The sequence below is a fragment of the Camelus ferus genome, chromosome 3 (assembly GCF_009834535.1).
Source record: "Camelus ferus isolate YT-003-E chromosome 3, BCGSAC_Cfer_1.0, whole genome shotgun sequence".
NCBI lineage: Eukaryota > Metazoa > Chordata > Mammalia > Artiodactyla > Camelidae > Camelus > Camelus ferus.
This window is the reverse complement of record NC_045698.1, coordinates 53,430,733-53,439,526: the sequence shown is the minus strand read 5'-3', so window position 1 is coordinate 53,439,526 and position 8,794 is coordinate 53,430,733. Positions and strand designations below refer to the sequence as shown.

At 34.8% G+C, this 8,794-nt stretch overlaps 1 protein-coding gene across 1 annotated transcript in view; it reads left to right on the top strand.

The window, feature by feature from the left end:
• The window catches only part of SERINC5 (serine incorporator 5), a 131,158-nt gene that overhangs the window by 658 nt on the left and 121,706 nt on the right, over positions 1–8,794 (top strand). The window lies entirely within an intron of this gene.

The window sequence follows — 8,794 nt, the reverse complement described above, 5'->3', positions numbered from 1 at the left end:
GATATACTACTCCTCACTCCTATAATATCTTTTTTTGAAGTCTATTGACTAGATGAACAATTTAGTGGCATGAAAAATTAAACATTTAAGATTATTCTTTACATATTTGGGATCTTGGTGAGGTATTAACCTCAGACATAAGGATTTTTCTTAAAAGCTAGACAAGCAGAGGGGACAGGGAAATGATCCAGAATTCCTGGGCCATGAAACAAGACAGCTTTATGATGTGGTTTTAGCACACTAGGACCTCTCTGTTTTACTTAATCTAAGAACAGAAATGGACTGCAGAGTCAGAACAATAATAGAGGAAGCATGTACCTTCAAATATGAATTGTACCTTCTTTTGCTTATCTACAGAGAAGAAATTTATTTGTACCTCTTGATTTTAAGTAAAACATCAAACACAACCATCAGAAAAAGTCAGCATTCTATAACTTTCCACCCACATATATAAAAATATCCTGTTCTTTGAGGAAAATTCTGCAATGGATTGAAATCAAGTCATACACTACCATCCTTTGTATATCCTTTAAGTCACAAATAACTAGATACATATGATAAAACCAGAAACCAAGTGTTATACTGAAAAGTGCCTGGAAGAAAGGCCTGCATAACAGGATTAATTAACACTAAAAAGGAGATTTTAGAAGAAATAATGTTTAAAGCTTAATTGCATTAAACAAGACTACATACAAAAATCTGCTTAAAATATGAAAATGCATATATGTATATATATGCATGACTGGGACATGCTGTACACCAGAAACTGACACATTGTTGACTATACTTTAATTTAAAAAAAAAATCTGCTTTAAAACCTATATGCACAGAGTTATATATACTACTATAGAAAGATATCTGAAATATATTGCCCATAATAAGGGCAGGATACAAAGTGGATTGTGTTCCTTTATAAAATACACAAATAAAATAATACTTAGCCCTCAATTAATGACTTTTATTTATTCCTGAAGATCCTGCCGTTAAATGAAAAGATATTTTCATTAATTTTGATGGGGGCAGTTGATGATACAGTCTATCCCATCTCAAAACACCCAAACAATTTTCACAAATAGAAAAAATCTATCAACAGAACAATGAAAACAAGATGATATAAGTAATATAAGTAATAAAAATTATTTAAAAGTAAAATAATACAGCATTGTAATAAATGAAATTGTATTATATCATCAAAGGAGAAAGATCCCTATTTTTATGGAAGAAGGATGCGTGGAAATTTTTCTTTGGAGGATGGTGGAGAACAGATGGTTGATTTTCAGGCAGACAACTCTCTTCCCTATCAAATTGGAAAATATATATTTTAAATGTGTTAACATCTAATGTTTAATTGGTTGTTAAAATGGGTATCTCTTACACTCCTAGTGAGGTTCTAAACTGAAATAATCAATCTGGAAAACAATTTGATGCTATGTATCAGGAAGTATCAAAAATTATTATACCCTTTGAATAAGTAGTTCTCCTTTTGGAAATTTAAGAGAATAACAAAATAAATACAAAAGTCTATGGATAAAGAAGATACTTTCAACAGAGCAGTGGAAGTGCAACATTAAAACCATACAGTAGATTTTTATTTAAGCTTTAACAATGTCTATTATAATTAAATAATTTTCTTATCTTATAACCCAGAAATTCCATTTCTACTTTTTTTTACCCTGAGAGAACATTAATCAAAGATATGTCAAAGAATGTTCATTGTTCAATGTTTGAATAGGAAAATAATGGAAATAACTCAGGACGATGACTAAATACACTGGTTTTGTCATATGAGGAATACTCTAATCAATACTGGTATTCAAAATTCAGTTGAAGAATTAAAAATTTCTGCTCTACAAAAGACAATGTCAAGAGAATGAGAAGACAGGCCACAGACCGGAAGAAAATATTTGCAAAAGACACATCTGATAAAGGACTATTAGCCAAAATGTACAAAGAACGCTTAAAATTCAACAATAAGAAAACAAACAACCCAATTAAAAAATGGGCCAAAGACCTTAACAGACACCTCTCCAAAGAAGGTATACGGATGGCAAATAAGCATATAAAAAGACACTCCACTTTATGTGTCATCGGGTAAATGCAAATTAAAACGAGATACACCCATATTAGAATGGCTAAAACTGGAACACTGACAACACCAAATGCTGACAAGGTTTTGGAGTGACAGGAACACCTATTCGTTGCTAGTGGAATGCAAAATGGTACAGCCACTTTGGAAGAAAGTTTGGTGGTTTATTACAAAGCTAAATGTACTCTTACCATCTGATCCAGCAATCTTACTCCTTGACGTTTACCCAAAGAAGCGGAAAACTTATGTTCACACAAAACCCACACACAGATGTTTACAGCAGTTTTATTCATAATTGCCAAAACTTGGAAGCAACCAAGATGTTCTTCAGTAGGTGAATAGATAAATAAACTGTGATACATCCAGATGATGGAATATTATTCAGCATCAAAAAGATATGAGCTATCAAGCCATCAAAAGACATGGAGGAATCTTAAATTCACATTACTAAGTGAAAAAAGGCAATCTGGAAAGACTATATGATTGAAACTATATGACATTCTGGAAAAGACAAAACTATGGAAACAATAAAAAGGTCAGTGGTTGTCAGGAGTTGAGAGGGCAGGAGAGGGAGGGGAGAAGAATGACGAGGCAGTACAGATAGAATTTTTAGGGTAGTGAAAGTACTCTGTGTGATACTATGATGGTGGATACATGCCATTATACATAAATCCAGACCAACAGAATGTACAACACCATGAGTGAACCCTAACATAAACTATGGACTTTGGGCGATTATGACGTTTCAATATTAACTTCACCAATTACAAATATACCACTCTGGTGGGGGATGTTGGTAACAGGGAAACTATGCATGTGTAAAGGCAGGGTGTATATAGGAACTCTCTGTATTTTACTTTCAATTTTGTCATAAACTTAAAACTGCTCTAAGAAAAAAATCTTTAAAAAATTAAATTGATACATATTCTTACACCTAAATATTTTATTTGAAAAAGGAGATAGTTTATTCATGTGTTACATGCACATTTAAATTGAATCATTATGTTTACATTTTTTAAAGATGGAAATGCTTGTAGTGTGATGTTGTGTGGGAAAAAAGCAGAGAACTCAACTGTAGGTACATTACAATGCCAAATGTGTAGAAAAACACCTAGAAGGACTCAACCCAAAATGTTAGTAACTGATTATCTGTAGATGGGAGGATTATGGCTTATTTTTCTTCTTTGTACTTTGTACCTTGCTTACTTTGTACTTTTCAATTTTTTAAACCTAAACATATATTGTAACAGAAACAAAAATGCATCTTCTCTTACCACCCCCGCAAAAAACTCCAGGCTACAATATGTATGAATCTTCTAGATCAGATCTTTAAACCCGATCTTGATGCATTAGCAATGCATGATTGAGCAAAAGGATGAAACACATTAAGCTAATAAGTGTTATTTTTAATAAAAAGAGATTATCGTAGGATTATTACATTGATGAGTCTAGTTTCAAGGCAGAATAACATAAAACACTAACACATTTCTAATCTGTCTTAACTGTAGAATTCACAGTTCTAGAAATAAAAATAAGTAAATAATATAAAATTCTGATCATCTTTCAGATTTTTTTTTCTAGGAAAAAGAGGTGGGAAAGGACCCCTCAGTTTTTAGCACATTACATCATTTGGTCTAAATGATGAGAAAAATACCAGTAGGGAAATGGGTACTGCATCAGCATGGAAGATGATAGTAGCACAAATCTAACAACTCTTGGGAATGAGAGTTGGGGGCAGGAGAGAGAGAGAGAGAGATGTCAGGAAATTAGGAGGCTCCTGAAGGAAGATGAGGGGCCGACAGAGTCTGGCTAGTCCAGTGTTTTCCAAATGACCAGTGACTACCACATAAGGCTATTGTGAAGGTTTCATGAATTAATTCATGTCATATACTTACCATAGTAGGCAGTCAATAAGAATTAACTACTATCACTATTGATGGTTATATCTTTCATTGTAAATTAATGCATTAGCATGGTTGTAGATATGTCAGTCTTCTGTAATTTTGGTTATATGCACATATGTGCCCTAGAGCCCAACCTAACCTGCATATCCTAATACACTGAATTTCCAAGTCTATAAAACTAAAGACAAGACACTGGACGCACTGATGTTCCACTGGATTACCACCTTATGCAGATCAAAACTTTTTAAAGTGAGAAATAAAAAAATTAGCAAATATGAAATGTATATTCCTTGATTCTTAAGTTTAGTGCCAAAAAATTTAATGATAAGGATTTAACTCTGAAGTTGACCAAATAATTGTAACAGTTTTGTAGATCTTTAGAGGTATAGTGATGTCTGTGTCATATTTGGAGTGGGTAGTATATTTGAATTTCATTAACCATGTGTAATATTGGAAAACAACCTTTGAAGTCAGTGATTATTACGTTAGCCAACTAATGACCTAAGAGTTGAGAAAGAGAGAAGCAGCCCCCAACATCTGGGAGATGGCCTGGCACTCACCATTAGGCCATGGTAATATATCACAGAATATTAATATTATATAAGACCATGATAGATCAAGACAAAGTAAGACCTCCCCGTAATCATGTCTGAATACAGACAATATGTGAAACAGTCCAAGCTTCAAAAATACCAAATATCTTCCTGTCCTGGCTAATGTGAGTGCTGCCTCTATTAATTAAAGCTTTAGTGTGGGTCTGGTCTTCCCTTTTTCTAAATAAGATATATTAAGATATCTAATCATAGAATTGTTCCCACTTCCTAACAGTCTTCAATCCAGAGCAAATTCCTGCTTCCTTAACTCCCATCCTCCCAAAATCACCTAACAGAAGTCTAAATCCAATAAGTTTTTTTCTAACATCCCTTTCCTGCAGCCTCTCATAGTTCCCTGTGGCGTTGCCTCTTCCTTCCTGCAATGAGTAATCAGCCCAACTCTAAGTGTATTTCTGATGGTTTTTGGCTGAAGGGCACTGATATAATTATATATGAAATATATTTACCGATTTCTAATAAGCAGTTCACTCTGGCCTTGACAAAACAGGCAAAAAATTTTATGTTCGTGAACTCAGTTTTCAACTTTTAGTCCCTGCGTAGGAATAAAACAATAATCTTATGTGAACTCAAATAGGCCTTTCTTCCAAGTTATTTCACATAAACTTTAACCACAAAATGTTAATCTCTGATGGCAAGTTCTTAAAGCAGCAATATTCCAAAAGAGAACTAAAGCAGTTACTATGCATTGATTATTGTCATCAACTTTATATGCAAAATTGCTCATAGCAGTAGCCAAGTCATTGCCCCTTTTTACAAAGCCCTGATTGTGAATAATTTTGATCTTTAGCTCTGAGCCAGACTTACATATCAGTAGTTCTTCCTGGTGTTAAGATAATTGTTGATTAAATAAGAAAACTCAAGAACACATAATTGATGGCCTACCATCCTTTCGTGCCAAACAGTATTATTTAGTATTGGTTCTTATAAGAGCTTTTTCAGTGCTCTAAGGATAGTCACATTTGTAATGTCCACATTGCAATCACTGAAGGTACTTTGAAAGAGTGACAGAGTGTGTACCATTCCAAATATCAAAAAGTGCAAATGAGTAGGTTTTGGGGGGTTGGAGGAGTTGGGATCAGTAAACAAGATAACATAAGACAAGCTAATTATTTTATTGGCTTCCTGGTAGTCATAGCTCTAGACGAATTAATGCAAAACGTTTATACTTTCTACATCTTTAGTGAAATGTGGACATGCCTGTTATTCAAGTCAACAAATATCTGTTGTTCAATTGTTCCTGTTGATAATCTTGGTGCACTCATTGCAAAGTCCTGAAGTGCCTTGTAAATCAAAAAAAAAAAAAAAACCACAAAGAAATAGATTTATGAAGGTATGTGTAATTTTAAGGACAAAGGTATTTTATTACTTTTTTGGGAATTAATAATCCATACAAATTACACAGTGTGACTCACTCCTCAGCTGTTGCGGATAAATGGAAACTTTCTCTAAATCCATGAGAGTATTCAGTTACAATGTTCTACCCAAACTCTGAGTTTTCCTTAGTTTATTGAAACTGAAACAGAAGCCTGTTACTAATCTATAGTCAGAAAGGCATGCATGTTGAACTGTTTTCCAAACGTAAATGATTAAAGTGTGGGCTGTGCATAGTGGCTTCCTTCCAAAGAGTACAGACTGGAAAGGTGGGGGTGGGGGGAAATGGGGAGCAGAGGAAAGTTACTTTCCAGAGGAGAAACCTGAGAAATGCTACTTCAGCCAGGTGATCAAGGTCAACAGCTACAGAATTATGCTGATGATATATACCCTTGATATGATGTGATGAAAATGGCACTTTACCTCTGTGGTCTTCCTCTCATAAACCCATAATTCAGTCTAATCATGAGAAAAATAGCAGATGAAGTTCAATAGTGGGGCATCCTGCAGCATAACAGACCACTCAGTACTCCTCGAGACTGTCAAGGTCATCAAAAATGTGGAGGAGTGGAGGGTATAGCTTAGTGGTAGAGCACGTGCTTAGCACACACAGGGTCCTGGGTTCATTTCCAAGTACCTCCATTAAAATATATATGTGTGTATATTTTTTGAAAGACTGAGAAACTGTCATATCAAGATGAGCCCAAGGAGACCTGAGAACTAAAAATAATGTGGGATCCTGGAACAGAAAAAAGATAGGTTAAAAACTAAGAAAATCTGAATAAAGTATGGACTTTAGTTAATGATAAGATAGATAGACAGTGGTTTTCAATCATCTTGTATCTGTAAAATACTTGTTTCAGAAAATGTATTAGAGTTAACAGTCTGTGGCTGTGGGACTGAGTAAAGGTAACTAAATTTCTTCTAGTCCTCAGAACAATGGCTATTTTTTCTGCATATCACTGTTTTAACCAATAGAACTAGCCCAGGATGAGACAATTATTTGTAACAAGGGTGCTTTCTTCTGAGAAAATGATTTTAGCTGTTTTTCCAGAAATACAATTGTTTTAAAAGAAACACATGCTGCTCACAAAAAACACTATCAACTCCAATGGCCAACTACAAATCTAAGAATTACAGATCACATTCTATTTTTGAGAGCATTGAGTTCCTTGTTTTAAAATGTTTATTATAGTAAGGCCAATTAAGAAACAATAAACATTGAGGGAAAAACTACAAATAGTTCAATGTTACACGCTCCTGGTATTTTCTCCATCCAGGTTATACACAAATGGGAAATAGCTTGTTTACAAATAATATGGTTTTCAGCGTAAAACATTTGGAAATTTGGAAGAATTTACTACTATGCTATGTGCTACTATGTAATTTAAGCTTCCTAGAATCATCAACAAGATTTGAACCATCAAAGACCTAGAATTGCCAAAGCATTACTGAAGAGAAAGAAAGAGGCTGGAGGAATAACTCTCCCAGACTTCAGACAATACTACAGAGCTACAGTCATCAAGACAGCATGGTATTGGTACCAAAACAGACATATAGACCAATGGAACAGAATAGAGAGCCCAGAAACGAACCCACAAACTTTTGGTCAACTCATCTTCGACAAAGGAGGCAAGAATATACATTGGAATAAAGACAGTCTCTTCAGCAAATGGTGTTGGGAAAACTGGACAGCAGCATGTAAAACAATGAAGCTAGAACACTCCCTGACACCATATACAAAAATCAACTCAAAATGGATTAAAGACTTAAACATAAGACAAGATACAATAAACCTCCTAGAGGAAAACATAGGCAAAACATTATCTGACATACATTTTAAAAATTTTCTCCTAGAAGAAATAAAAGCAAGAATAAACAAATGGGACCTAATGAAACTTACAAGCTTCTGCACAGCAAAGGAAACCAGAAATAAAACAAGAAGAAAACCTACGGAATGGGAGAAAATTTTTGCAAGTGAAACCGACAAAGGCTTGATCTCCAGAATATATAAGCAGCTCATACGACTCAATAAGAAAAAAATAAACTACCCAATCCAAAAATGGGCAGAAGACCTAAACAAGCAATTCTCCAAGGAAGACATACAAATGATCAAAAGGCACATGAAAAAATGCTCAATATCACTAATTATCAGAGAAATGCAAATCAAAACTACAATGAGGTATCACCTCACACCAGTCAGAATGGCCGTCATTCAAAAATCCACAAATGACAAATGCTGGAGAGGCTGTGGAGAAAGGGGAACCCTCCTACACTGCTGGTGGGAATGCAGTTTGGTGCAGCCACTATGGAAAACAGTGTGGAGATTCCTCAAAAGACTAGGAATAGACTTACCATATGACCCAGGAATCCCACTCCTGGGCTTGTATCCAGAAGGAAATCTACTTCAGTATGACACCTGTACCCCAATGTTCATAGCAGCACTATTTACAATAGCCAAAACATGGAAACAGCCTAAATGTCCATCAACAGGTGACTGGATAAAGAAGAGGTGGTATATTTATACAATGGAATACTACTCAGCCATAAAAACTGACAACATAATGCCATTTGCAGCAACATGGATGCTCCTGGAGAATGTCATTCTAAGTGAAGTAAGCCAGAAAGAGAAAGAAAAATACCATATGAGATCACTCATATGTGGAATCTAAAAAACAAAACCAAAAACAAACAAACAAACAAAAACAAAGCGTAAATAAAGGACAGAAATAGACTCACAGACAGAGAATACAGACTTGTGGTTACCAGGGGGGTGGAGGGTGGGAAGGGATAGACTGGGATTTCAAAATTGTAGAATA